Genomic DNA, 13,828 nt, shown 5'->3' with positions numbered 1-13,828 from the left:
TAAAGGCAGACCCCCCCCCCCCTCTCTCTTTTGCCAGGAACCTCTCTAATTCCTCTGCTGCCACTGTCACTGCTGCCATATGGCTATTGGGGAGGTGCGGATTGCTGTTACTGACACTGAAGCCCATTCTGCTGCCTCCTCTGTGCAGGCCCCATGGCCTTCCACTTTCTCCATGCTGATCTGTACATTGTGAGATCTGCATGGAGAAAATGCTATTCTTGCACATTCCCAAAGATTACATGTGCCAATCACTAAAAAGTAATTTATTTTTTATTTTACCTTTGCTGTCTGATCTTAGTTTTCTAATTGGTTGGTCACAGGCTTTTTTTTTTCCACCTTCCCTTATTTTTTTTGCCAGTTCCTTTTATATTGTCTTTTTTTCTGTTTCTTTTCTCTCCATCTTCTTCCCTTAAAAACACAGTCAGTTTCAAATTCTCACATGCATTTCTCTCTCTCTCACACACACACAGGCTCTCACTGTCACATGCTCTCTCTCATACAATCATTCATACATACAGTCTCTCACTGGCACATGCTGTCTGACTCTCACACACACAGGCTCTCACTCCCACATGCTGTCTTGCTCAAGCACATGCTGTCTCTGCAAACATTCAGGTCCTCACTCTCACACACAATCTCTCAACTCATCTCATACACGCACACACACACACCCTCTACAGACCCTCAGCCTCTCTCTCACCTCTGGGCCTCCTCTTCGCGGGTCGCCGCAGGATGGGCTCTGCAGCGGCCCTGATCTTCTCGGCCCACGACGGCCCTGCTACCGGGCCTCTTCCTCTTCCTCTGACATGAGCCTCATCACAGCCCTGCCCATCTGCCTGTCACTGCACCGCATGAGCCTCCCTGCGCCCGGGGACATGGGGGGGGGGGGTGGAGGGGTCTGGAGGGTGGGGGAATACTAAAAAACTAATTTTAAAGGGTCGGGCTGTGTTTTTGGGTTATCGGCTAGGCGCAGCCAATAAAAAAAAAAAAAATTTCCGATAGTCCACGAAACGCTGCGCGTGTCAGCAAAAACATCTCGGCGTGTCACCTCTGACACGCGTGTCATAGGTTAGCCATCACTGGCCTAAGATCTAGTCAGGGCAACATACATGACATCTTCAGTGCTCATCTAACCTTAAAAAAAAGAGGAAAAGGACCACTTTAATTCAGTAAAGCTGCAAGACTTTATTAGTCAACCCTCACATACACAGAAACTATTTCACAATTCATGCAGTCCAGGTCAGCAGAACAAGTTGATCCAGATCTGATTTTGCTCTCTTGCCTGGAAGGATTTGTAGTTATTAGAAACCTTGAGACAGGGGCAGAGGAACGGCTTTTTAAAAAATGTATTTATTTTATATACCGTCCGGTTTCGCCATCACAACGGTTTACAAAGTTTCGATGTTTAACAGAGTGTACAAAAATTCATTTTCTTGTTAATAAAGTTATCTTAGTCTTTAAGACATAGTTTGATTGTTAAATTGTTCAGGTAAATTATTTGCTTTGGATTAATTCTGCATGTTTATATGGGCTGGTAGGGAGGGAAGTTGTAGCATAGAGAGACATTCACATCTGAAGATGGGGCCTACATTATCGCAATAGCTCATGTAGTGCATTTTTGGATAGTACTTACATAGCTCCAATAAAAGCTGTTACAGCCTGCCCAAACATATAGTTTACCCCAAGAGACAAATCAAAACAACTCTAACTCCCAAGCCTCAAATAGCAACAATCCTACCCTGGAAAGAGCGGCATTGCAAATATTACAACAGGCCTTTGAAGACCAATACACCTCTTATTGAAAACAAAAATATAGAACCTTACACAGAAACTACAGTAACAGAATCCCTCATCTTGGTTACACATAGAGGACATAGACAGACCAACAAACAAGAAAATCAAGAAAAATAAAACATCAATCATAGTAAAAATGAAGGGGTCTGAACGCTTCAACCTGACAAAGGACTTCATGTACCAGAATTCCCTGCTTCATGACGGGTTTACTTACAGTCTGCAATACAGCTGTAATTAGGACATTGAGAAACTCTCTGTCAGCACATTGCACATTTTCATTTTTTTGGCTTCGCTGTTCTTATTCTCTGATAAGCTTTCACTGCTGTAACCTAGATTAGAACAATGGATGTATTATGTGATGGGCTGTATTACTGCAGACTCGCGAATTCCTTTCCAGAACTGCAAGTCCCAGCAGCCTCTCCTGCAGAACATGGGAGAAGTTTCACGAAAGTTCCAGGGTGTCTAGGGAGGGGGTCAGTAGCCCCTTCAGCCGGAATATGCTTGCTCAGCAATGCTTAGAACGCATGTGTAAAAGATAAGAACTGTAAAGTGCATAAGAGTCTGCTCCTGGAGGGGAGGGGCATGCAGTTGTACTGAGCCTTTGTCTTAGCTGCTTCTTGCTGGCAATAAAAGTCTATCTTTACGGATCAGTTGTCTGGACCTCCTTACTGACTAAAAAGAGACGGTTACATTTGGCGAGCCAGCCAGGAGGTACCGGGGACGCTATTTAGCCCCCCAGTTGGTCCAGGGGATTTTGTGGCGGAGTGATCCCCCAGACTTGCCTGGTGAGTGGCCACCGCTGAGTTCAGTGATCAGGTATCTGAGGGGGTCATTCCACGGAGATCCTCTGAGACCTTTGGGCTGGTGATCCGGGAAGAAGGCTTTCATGACGATCGGAAGACCCCTGCAGGCGAGTATTATGGGAACAGTAGAAGAAGTGAAGAATAGATAAAGAGTAACCGGTCCATCCCCGGCGGACCGAGGGGGCTTTGATCACACCCCACGCAGTGTGTTAGTAGGAATTACGTTCCGAAGACCACGCGCATAAAAAGGAAAAAATTATAAGTGAAGCATACGATAGTGGGAATAGGTTTCTTGTTGTGTGAAAGAGAATGAATGGCCTCGCAGTTCTAGGCCGGGCTGACCGCGTCCTAGTTGGGGCGATTGTGACCCTTTTGTGTCTGACGGGTACGGACCCCTTACCTATCCGTCTTCCCTTCCCTCCTTTGTCTGTGATTCTATCCTAATGGGAGGGGGCTATTCAACTCCGCTAAAAGCCATGACGGAGCACTATAGTGAAGTCTTTGATAGACGAAAATGTACAAAACCCAGAATGATTCAACGATGCACCCATAGGTGGCCCAGTTTGTGTGTAAATTGGCCTCCGGTAGGAACTTTCAATTTCCAAATGGCCACAAGGGTCCAGAATATAGTTATACGAGAAGGGAATCCGGGTTGCCCTGAAGATATACCGTACATAACTGCTTGGATTGCAGTCATTGAGAACCCTCCGTCATGGGCAAAGAAGTTAGTGGAGGGAGCCGCCCTCGTAATGGTGGCTCAGGCGCACAAAATGGGGAACTGGAAGTCCCCATTATTAATTAAGGATTGTAATGTATGTAACTGCTATCTGTGAATTGCAAGCACATGTACCAGGGATTTTTTAATTGTTTTTAATTGCACAAGACTACTATACAACAAATTAATGTACAGTGTTAAGTTAAAATACTGATTTGATTACTGGAGAATGCATTTACTGGTGTTGAAGTTTAGAACTTGATGGCAGTTAAGGGTTAACGGCAGAGATAATTACAGGAGAGAGGAGGGAATCGAGCCAGAGGAAAAAAAAAAAAAAGACGTTGAGCCAGTGCGTAGTGCATTCAATATGGCTGTGCGTTTCAATGCTGGCGTTGTTAATCAGAAGTTTTTAGTTTTCTCATATCTTCTATCCCAGTGTCCTCCCTATGCTTATCCTTCTCTCGATACATCCACAGGTTAGTCAATTATTCTCTAATACCATGTTAATTATTGTTCTTACTTGTCTCCTATATATTATCTGTTATTTAAAAGTTACATTGGAACGCATGATAAAGTATGAACTCCCTTTTTCTGACGCAGTTTATTTTGAAGCTGTCTCTGGGAAAATTAGAGGAGAAATGATTAAGAATGGGACCTTTGTTAAAGCTTTGTTAAATATGCAGGGCATAGCAAGCGGCAAGATAAGACAGCTGCAGTTCTGACTGTGGGAATTACAGGATGCCGTTTGTAAAAAAAAAAACAAAAAAAACACAGAAAACAAAGACTTAATATTAAAAATTTTGATTCAGTGGTAGTGGCCCACACACACACACACATATATATATATATTGCAATTATGTTCTTTTACCACTGGTGGGGGCTGGGCTCTGGCTATTACCATATGTTCTTAGTGTTTGCAATGTAATTGATACAAGGCTTCCAAGGGTTTGATCATCACTCCTGCACACCTAAAGCGCCCCCCCTGGATCCTTGCCTGCAGATCCAGGTTGACTTTATTGAATTAACCCAATGCCAAACTTACAAGTATGAAGGAAGCAATGTTTTGCAGCTTCTCAGCCTCGTCAGAATTGATTTGCCTCCAGGCGCAGGTCACCTATTCAATTTCCAGATGGATTGTGATCTTTTCATCGTATTTTGAGATGTATGGGAACAGGGATCAGGAAGAGAAGAAAAGGGCCCGTCCCTGCAACCAGGAACTTAATAATAGAGACCCGACATCCGAAAGAAGCTGCAGAAGGCCGAAGGCTTTGAGGGCATGAGCCTCAGCCAGTTAAAAGCTATAGCAGACCAGGTATGTGGAAATAGAGAAGTGGAAGAGAAAAGAGAGAAGCAAGTAGAGACATGAAGGAGAAAGTGACTGTTAGCCGCCGCTCTCGAGGACACGCGGACGGGAAGGAGCCAAGACAATGGCAGACCGCGAAGAGGAGGGGGAACAAGACCCCCCCTTTGGGAAAGAATCAGTGTGCGTACTGCAAAAATGAAGGCCATTGGAAGAGAGACTGTGAAGAATGGCAAAAGAAATACGGGAGCCCTGCAGTGAATACTAACGACAAAAATGGACCTGCACCGACACAAAGGGGCCGAGGAGGAAGGAGATCGGACAACCCCCACTGGCAGATGGCGGGGGAGGCGACAAGGAGCATACAGCCTGAAGAGACCGGGAGGGAAGAATCCCCACTGACCCTCTGGTGGAGATCCACGAGGTAACACAACAAAAATCAGGGGCCTGTTGGACTCAGAGGCCAACGATCTGTCATGACTGCACCAATCGGCCCCCCCGACGAAAGAGACTGTTTCTATAGTGGGTGCCTCAGGTCAGGTACTCACTGCCCCTCTGCAGAAAGAATGAACTATACAAGTAGGCGGGACCATGGTATCCCTTATCGGATGGGACCTGCTGTGTAAGCCTCAGACCACATTGAGATTTCAACCAACAGGGGAAGTTAAAGCCTCCTTCGGGGACCATCCAGTGATACTCATCTGTCCCCTCCAAGAAGAATGGAGACTACATCTTCCCATAGTCGAACGAACCATCGAACATCGATATGAAAACAACACCCCCCTCAACAAAAACGAAGACAACTGATGGATAGTGTACCCCAAGTATGGTTCGAACAGAACCCAGGAGGAATAGCTATCGACGCTACCCCCATATGGATAGAGATGAAACAGAATGCACAGGTGATTAATCAACCTCAATACCCCATTCCATATATGGCCAGGCAAGGAATCCAGATACATCTGCAGAGACTGTACGACTTGGGCATTCTCCGACGAATCCGATCTGCTTGGAACACCCCTTTGTTGCCCGTAAAGAAACCTGGATCTGATGATTATCGACCAGTACAAGACCTACGGAAAGTGAATAGTCAAGTAGAAGATCTAGTAGCCCTCGTGCCAAATCCATATTCAATCTTGGCTCAAGTCTCTCCTGCATCAAAGTGGTACAGTGTCATTGATCTCAAAGATGCCTTCTTCTCCGTCCCGGTGGCAGAGGAATGTCAGAAGATTTTTGCTTTCACATGGGAAAATGCACCTACTGGAATAAAGCAGCAGTACACATGGACTCGTTTGCCTCAAGGGTTTAGGCACTCACCTACGCTGTTCGGTGAGCAACTGGCAAAAGACTTGAAGATGTACCAAGTCATGTATGGGCCAGTAATACAATACGTGGATGATCTTCTGGTGTTTCGAGAGACGTACCTCGAATGTGAAGTATCCACTCTTCAGCTGCTAAAGACGTTGTACTCAAAAGGATACCGTGCAAGTAAAAAGAAGGCGCAAATCTGTGAATTGGAAGTAGAATACTTGGGCTTCCAAATCCGGGAAGGTACCCGTTGTCTTGGAATATCCCGTACCAGTTCAATACGAGGTCAACCTGTACCCACTTGCAAGAAAGAGCTCCGAGCGTTCCTTGGAGCTGCTGGATATTGTAGGCTGTGGATTGCTAACTATGCTGTTATTGCCCAATCCCTGTACGACAAGCTGCGGGGCAAGGAGGCAGAATCTCAGCCTTTTCAATGGGAAACCCATGAACTAACAAGCTTACAACAACTGAAGGATGCCCTGATTGAACCTCCTGCCCTAGGATTGCCAGATGTAATGAAACCATTCCATCTATTCGTCGATGAGAAAAAGGGAATGGCCATTGGGGTATTGACTCAAACTTTTGAATCATAGGAACGACCTGTTGCATATCTGTCAAAAGGAATGGACAATGTTGCAAAAGGATGGCCTGGTTGCCTTCGAAGCATTGCGGCTGCATGCTTACTAATTCCAGAAGCAGTCAAATTAACTTTTGGACAAACCTTGAACGTAACAACTCCCCACACCATTCAAGGACTGCTAGAGACCCATGGACCAAAATGGATGACTAATTCACGTCTTGTAAAGTATCAAGCTCTGTTATGTGAAACTCCTGAAATTCAAATACAAGACAGCAAAAACTTGAACCCGGCCACTCTTATGCCGGCACCTGAACCAGTTGCCCATGATTGTGAAGAAGTCATGACTACAATACATTCCAGTAGACCAGACCTGAGGGATCAACCCTGGCAAGGAGCTTGGACTTTATTAACTGATGGGAGCAGCCAAATCATTCATGAGATACGTTCTGCTGGATATGCTGTTGTATCCGAAGATGAAATCGTTGAGGCTCAACCTCTTCCCCCAGGAACGTCTGCACAAAAAGCTGAACTAATTGCCCTTACTCGAGCTCTGCAGTTGGCAGAAGGAAAACTGTAAATATCTATACAGACTCTAAATATGCCTCCCTTACAATTCAAGTGCATGGAGCATTATAGAGGGAAAACAATTGAACAATGCATCAGAAGTACGTGAATTACTAGACGCAGTTTGGCTACCTCGCAAGGTGGCTGTAATACATTGCAAAGCACACACCAGGAAATCAAACCCTATTGTCAAGGAAATCAGAGAGCACATGAAGCAGCAAAAAGGGGCAACTCGGGAACCCTTCCAAGCAGTATTAATTGCATCGAATCATCAGGCTTCAGGCAGTCCTGGAGCTCATCACCAACGACTGCTTTCGCTCTTAAACTCTGGGCAAAACAAAATACCAAAATTATGACTGCAGTGTACCAGAATAGATTGGTTTTAGATTATCCTCTGGCCCAGGAAGGAGGGTTTGTGGAACATTTAACCTCTCCAATTGTTGTTTACAGGTAGATGACCAAAACAAGGTTATCCAAGACATCACTGATCGCATGGTCAAGATGGCACACGTCCCTGTCCAGCAGTGGAATAGTGCTTGGGACTGGACCAATGGATTCCGTGGTTGGTTTTCCATGATTGGTGGATTTAAGAGCTTGTTTGTTATCCCAGCCAGTTTAATTCTGTTTTGTCTTTTAGGACCCTGAATTATTCCTTTCTTGCTCAAACCGCCTTCGTCAGGTGATGAAGGACATTGCTGAACGCAAAACAGCCACGCAGCTCCTGTCACTGTACATGTATTCCTCTGAGCCTATAGAACCTGTTTAACCATCCTCATGTTTTATCCTGGGCCATCTTCCCATACATGACAAGTTCGGGCTACAAAGGGGGGTGGAGCCATTAGGGCCCATCCGTCTCAAACCCGTGAAGAAACCATCGGACTGTTTGGGAAATTAGGGCCCCCTGAGAACTCAAATTGCTAATTTTTCTTGTTTCTGTTTCTTTCAGCTCCACAGTTGCGTTGTGATGGTGTGATACTTTTCATAAGAATGATAAGTATCAAAGGGGGGAATGAAGGGGTCTGAACGCTTCAACCTGACAAAGGACTTCATGTACCAGAATTCCCTGCTTCATGACGGGTTTACTTACAGTCTGCAATACAGCTGTAATTAGGACATTGAGAAACTCTCTGTCAGCACATTGCACATTTTCATTTTTTTGGCTTCGCTGTTCTTATTCTCTGATAAGCTTTCACTGCTGTAACCTAGATTAGAACAATGGATGTATTATGTGATGGGCTGTATTACTGCAGACTCGCGAATTCCTTTCCAGAACTGCAAGTCCCAGCAGCCTCTCCTGCAGAACATGGGAGAAGTTTCACGAAAGTTCCAGGGTGTCTAGGGAGGGGGTCAGTAGCCCCTTCAGCCGGAATATGCTTGCTCAGCAATGCTTAGAACGCATGTGTAAAAGATAAGAACTGTAAAGTGCATAAGAGTCTGCTCCTGGAGGGGAGGGGCATGCAGTTGTACTGAGCCTTTGTCTTAGCTGCATCTTGCTGGCAATAAAAGTCTATCTTTACGGATCAGTTGTCTGGACCTCCTTACTGACTAAAAAGAGACGGTTACAAAAACATACTCATAAAAATAAATATTTCAAAACATCGAATGATGAGAACATCCAATAATTAAAATCTCATGAACATGTTTATAAATTTCCCAAATTCACAAATAATGGAACCAAGAAAATACACTCCAAATATTAAGTATTCAACATCAAGGGAGATGCAAAATGAAATTAGTTAGTCCAACAAATTTCTTAAACTTTGAATTAGGACTGCTTTTATTTTTCAGCGCGGCAACTCCATTGCTCAATAGTCAAACATAGACAGTTCTCCTGGAGTTGCCGCGCTGAAAAATAAAAGCAGTCTTAATTCAAAGTATAAGAAATTTATTTTAACAATTTCATTTTGCCTTTCCTCTCCTGGTCTTAGGTCTTTCAGGGCTCCATACGGTAAAGGAAAGGTGGATGAAAATATTTTGCTACAAACCATTCTCCCCATCAGCATATTCTATAATTAGGGCTTCTGATCTTAGGTGTTCATAAAACGTTAATTTCATTGTTTATTTTAATTAGGATTTTATGTTTGAAGACGATTAAAATCAGTTTTTATATTGCTGAAAACTTTTTTTTTATTGGATTCCTTTTTTCATTTCAAACTAACCGGACATTTTTTTTTTTTTTTGTAAACATTATCAGAAGCCCTATTTTAAATGTTTCTCCCCCTCCTCGAGCCCCAACATTCTCCTATCCCATAGCCCTTGCATTCTTTACCTCCTCGCCCGGATGTTTGCTAGAGGCTGGGGTTTATTTTATTTATTTAGATTTATATTCCGTTTTTCGCACTTTTTTTTCAGCACTTCAATAGTGCAATCACAGCAGCGACGTGTTCTAAAGGCGAGCCGGGGCACGTGCTCAGCTTCCAGGCCCTGAGCTAGCCGTCTCCCCTCCCCTCCCCTCCCATGGGGCCCAGCCCACAAACCTGTTGCTACAATCAAAACCTCAGATCTTTCCTAGCGTCTATAGAAAAAGTCCACAGGTGTTGATGGGTTGAAAAGGATAACTCTGACTTTCACATAGGCAGTGATCTCTCTGGGTTTATTGGTTTTTCACTAACGAGCCCTATTTATAATATAACATAACTTGGCGTGAAACTAAGGTACGGGATGCTGGCACTTTTCAACAAAATGCACCAGGTCAATAAGGATACAGCCAAAAAATTATTTTGCAAACCACTTCTGGTTGGCAAACAACCCCCCCCCCCCCCCGGCATAACGGGCAGTAGTGTGAGATGTCAGGGGGCCAGTGAGCTGGGCAGAGGCTGGATTATTTATAAGAACTGTGTGCTCTGTTTAGCAGTGTCTATGTACTCTTGTCCAGAAGTCCTTGCGGTCTTCCTTCACACGACCTCGCCTCTCTCTGCCACTGGCGGGAGACAGCCAGCAGCTCCCCCTGATTTCTGCCGACGCCCCTCCTGCTTATGTTGGAGCCGCAGCAAAAACTCCCTCCTTCCCTGCCGCATTGTGCCTTTCTGCCTCTTCCCACACCAGGGCCGTCAACTGGTAGCCCCAGGTGGATTCCTCCTGACCTATGTAAGTAAACAAAAAAAAAAAAGATTTCTACATATTCAGAGGCGGCAGCAGGTGGGGAGAAGAGAGAGAGAGAGGGGAGTAGGTATGTGTCAGGTGCGGGGGAGCCTGCGTGTGAGAGAGAGAAAGTTTGTGCACTCCTTCACCACCAGTAATTATTAGAACAATCTCAGGGTGAAAGCAGGAGATTTTAAAATTCTTATTGTTCTAAATTATTGGGTGTAATGTGTCTGCTGTTTAAAATATTTTCTTGGTTTTGGGAAATCTTTCTAAACATTTTATTGAATTTAAATATTGGATGATCATCTATTTTGAAATATTTCTTTTTATTAGTATGTCTTTACTATTGCTGATTTATATTGCATGATTTGATATTTTTTGAGGATCGTAATATATCTCTCTTTTCATTGTTGCACTATATACAGGATCTGTCTTGTGGTTTCCAGTTCAGTTTTTGTCAGCACATTTCTATTTATGCTTTATGGTCTGTTTATTCTGTATTTTAGTGAGGGTCTATATCAGTGGTGTAGCCAGAATTGATTTTTTGGGTGGGCTGTAGGCATGCAGGTCTGAGACCTACTAGTTGTTTTCTTATTTATTTATTTATTTATAACTTTTATATACCGAGGTTCAATTAACAAGATTAATTATCACTTCGGTTTACATTACAACCAGCAAAATATAATAGAGACAAAGTCTTGTTTTACAGTGAACAGAGTAGAAATAACCTGGATAAACAATGAAAAGGGTAAACAATTATTGTTAAATAATGCCATATACTGCACCCTAGAATGGCTTTTTAAGTAATTTGTAACAGCCATTATGCATCATGGATGAAACTTTAAAATAATTTACTTCAATAATTTAAGCACTTACCAACATTAAAAATTCCTTATTAATCAGAATTTATTTTATATTTATTGCAGTTTATAAATGCACAAGTATAGAAAACAATCAGATCCAATTATATAATAAAACAAAAATCAATGTATTCTTTCATGAACCATCTTTGCAGAAAACCAGAAATCTTCATAAATACAATACAATATAATTAATCATCAGAACAGGTGCAGCACAGAGCTAGGGCAATTCACATAACATGAAAAAAAAATTCAAATTCTGGTTTCACCTCAGCAAAAAATAACCCTCCACTGTTATTTTGTGAAGTAACACAAACTCTTGCAAAGAAAGAGGCATCTAGAACCTTGCCATACAATCATAGCACTGACTCTCAGGATTCAAACAGCAACCTTCTGTAAAAGCAGCAATGCAAATACTACACCAGGCCCTAGAACATTAATACATCACCTACGGGAATAACAGAACAAGCTGGACTACTACTACAGAGAAACTATATGCTAGAAATGCTGCATTTCTGTCACACACAGGCAAAACTGAGACCGACCCTTACCTAATATAGAAATAAGAGACTATAAATTAGAAACAGAAACATGCAGATAAAGCCAAAATAGCCTGAGAAACTAAAATGTTTGAACAGTGGAATACGTAAGAAAGAGCAAAATATAAGAAATGCACATTTCTAAAGATGACATATTTAAATTGCTAACATCTCTCTCTCTCTCTCTCTATTTTTTTTTTACCTTTGTTGTCTGATCTTTTTAATCAGTTGGTCCTGGTCTTTTTCCCTTGTTGCTCATTTCCTAATTCCTTTTCAGTGCCTTTCTACTACTGTCTTCTTCCCTTACACACACACACACACACACACATATATACATGCTTTCTCTCACAGACTCCCTCACACACTCAAGCTCTCATTCTCATATGCTCTCCCCTCACCCCCAAGCTCACATTCTCTGCAGACACACATACAAGCTCTCACTTTCTCACCCCTCCCCAGGCTTATATTCTTATGCACACACAGACGCACATCCTGGCACCCATTCTCACATACACACATTCAAGCTTCCATTCTCACCCACACACAAACCCAGACTCCCATTCTCAACCACACACACTAAAAACTCCATTCTCACCCACACACATTCAAGACTCCATTCTCACTCCCATTCACACCCAGGCTCCGTTTTTCCCTCTCACACACACCAAGGCTCCCATTCTCATCCACACATACACATTCAAGCCTATGCACAGCTTCCGCTTCCTTCCCCCAGAGCAGGAAGATCAGCTGGCCTCTCCTGCTGCCACCCGCTTCCTGCTATCTTCGGGTCCTACGGCCGACTGATCTTCCTGCTTGGGGGGAGGGGGGAAGAGCGAGCGCTCTTCCCCCCTCCCCCCAAGCAGGAAGGGGGGAGTGACCGAGGTGAATGAGTGAGGGAGAAAAAGTGTAGAAAGGTGCTGTGTTCGAAAATGGACTGAAAAAAAAAATGTAATGTAGCCCGTTGTTACAGCTTGTCAGGGTATAAATTATATCGCAATGATAGGGAGGATCAACATGGTGTGGTTGTGGCACTTTATGTCCGGGAGGGTTTAGAGTCCAACAAGATAAAGATTATACAAGAGACTAAATGCTCAGTAGAATCTATATGTGTGTTGAGTAAGAGTATAGTGATAGGAGTACACTACCGTCCACCTGGACAAAATGGTCAGACAGATGATGAAATGCTAAGAGAAATCAGGGAAGCTAACCAATTTGGCAGGGAGAGAGCAGTGTTAAGCGGAGTGCCGCAAGGATCGGTGTTGGGACTGGTCCTGTTCAATATCTCCGTTGGAGCGCACTGTTAACCCGCCATTGCACACACGTTTTCGACGCGCATCAACATGCAAATGCATGTTGATGGCCCTATTAGGTATTCCCGCGTGATTCAGAAAACAAAATGTGTGCTAATTTCTTCGGGCACCGGGAAAACTGCTTTTCTGTGCACCCTCCGACTTAATATCATGGCGATATTAAGTCGAAGGTCCCGAAGTTTCGAAAAGTAAAAAAAAGAAAAAGTGAAGTCGGCCTGCAGCTGTCGGGTCGAAAATCAGACGCTTAATTTTGCTGGCGTCCGGTTTCCAAGCCTGTGGCTGTCGGCGGGCTTGAGAACCGACGCCGGCAAAATTGAGCGTCGGCTGTCAGACCCACTGACAGCCGCCGCTCCAGTCCAAAAGGAGGCGCTAGGGACATGCTAGTCTCCCTAGCGCCTCCTTTTGCCTGTTTTTACCGCTGGGCCTCATTCGAATAGAGAATCTCGTGCACAGGAGAGTGGCGTGCGCGCGTGCCGGGAGAGCGGGCATTCGCCCGCTCTCCTGCAGACTTTACTGTATAGGCCCGTTTGTGAGTGACATTGCGGATGGGATAGAAGGTAAGGTTTGTTTTTGTGGATGATACTAAGATCTGCAACAGAGTGGACATGCCAGAAGGAGTGGAGAGAATGAGACTGGATTTAAGGAAGCTGGAAGAGTGGTCGAAGATGTGGCAGCTGAGATTCAATGCCAAGAAGTGCAGAGTCATGCATATGGAGTGTGGAAATCCGAAAGAACTGTATTTTGAGGGTGAAGCGCTGATGTGCACAGAGCAGGAGAGAGACCTTGGGGTGATAGTGTCTAATGATATGAAGTCGGCAAAACAATGTGACAAGGCGATAGCTAAAGCCAGAAGAATGCTGGGCTGCATAGAGAGAGGAATATCTAGTAAGAGAAAGGAAGTGATCATCTGCTTGTACAGGGCCTTGGTGAGGCCTCACCTGGAGTACTGTGTTCAGTTCTGGAGACAGTAT

The sequence above is a fragment of the Rhinatrema bivittatum genome, chromosome 2, assembly GCF_901001135.1.
Source record: "Rhinatrema bivittatum chromosome 2, aRhiBiv1.1, whole genome shotgun sequence".
NCBI lineage: Eukaryota > Metazoa > Chordata > Amphibia > Gymnophiona > Rhinatrematidae > Rhinatrema > Rhinatrema bivittatum.
The sequence above is the reverse complement of the archived record's forward strand: the minus strand, read 5'-3'. Positions refer to the sequence as shown.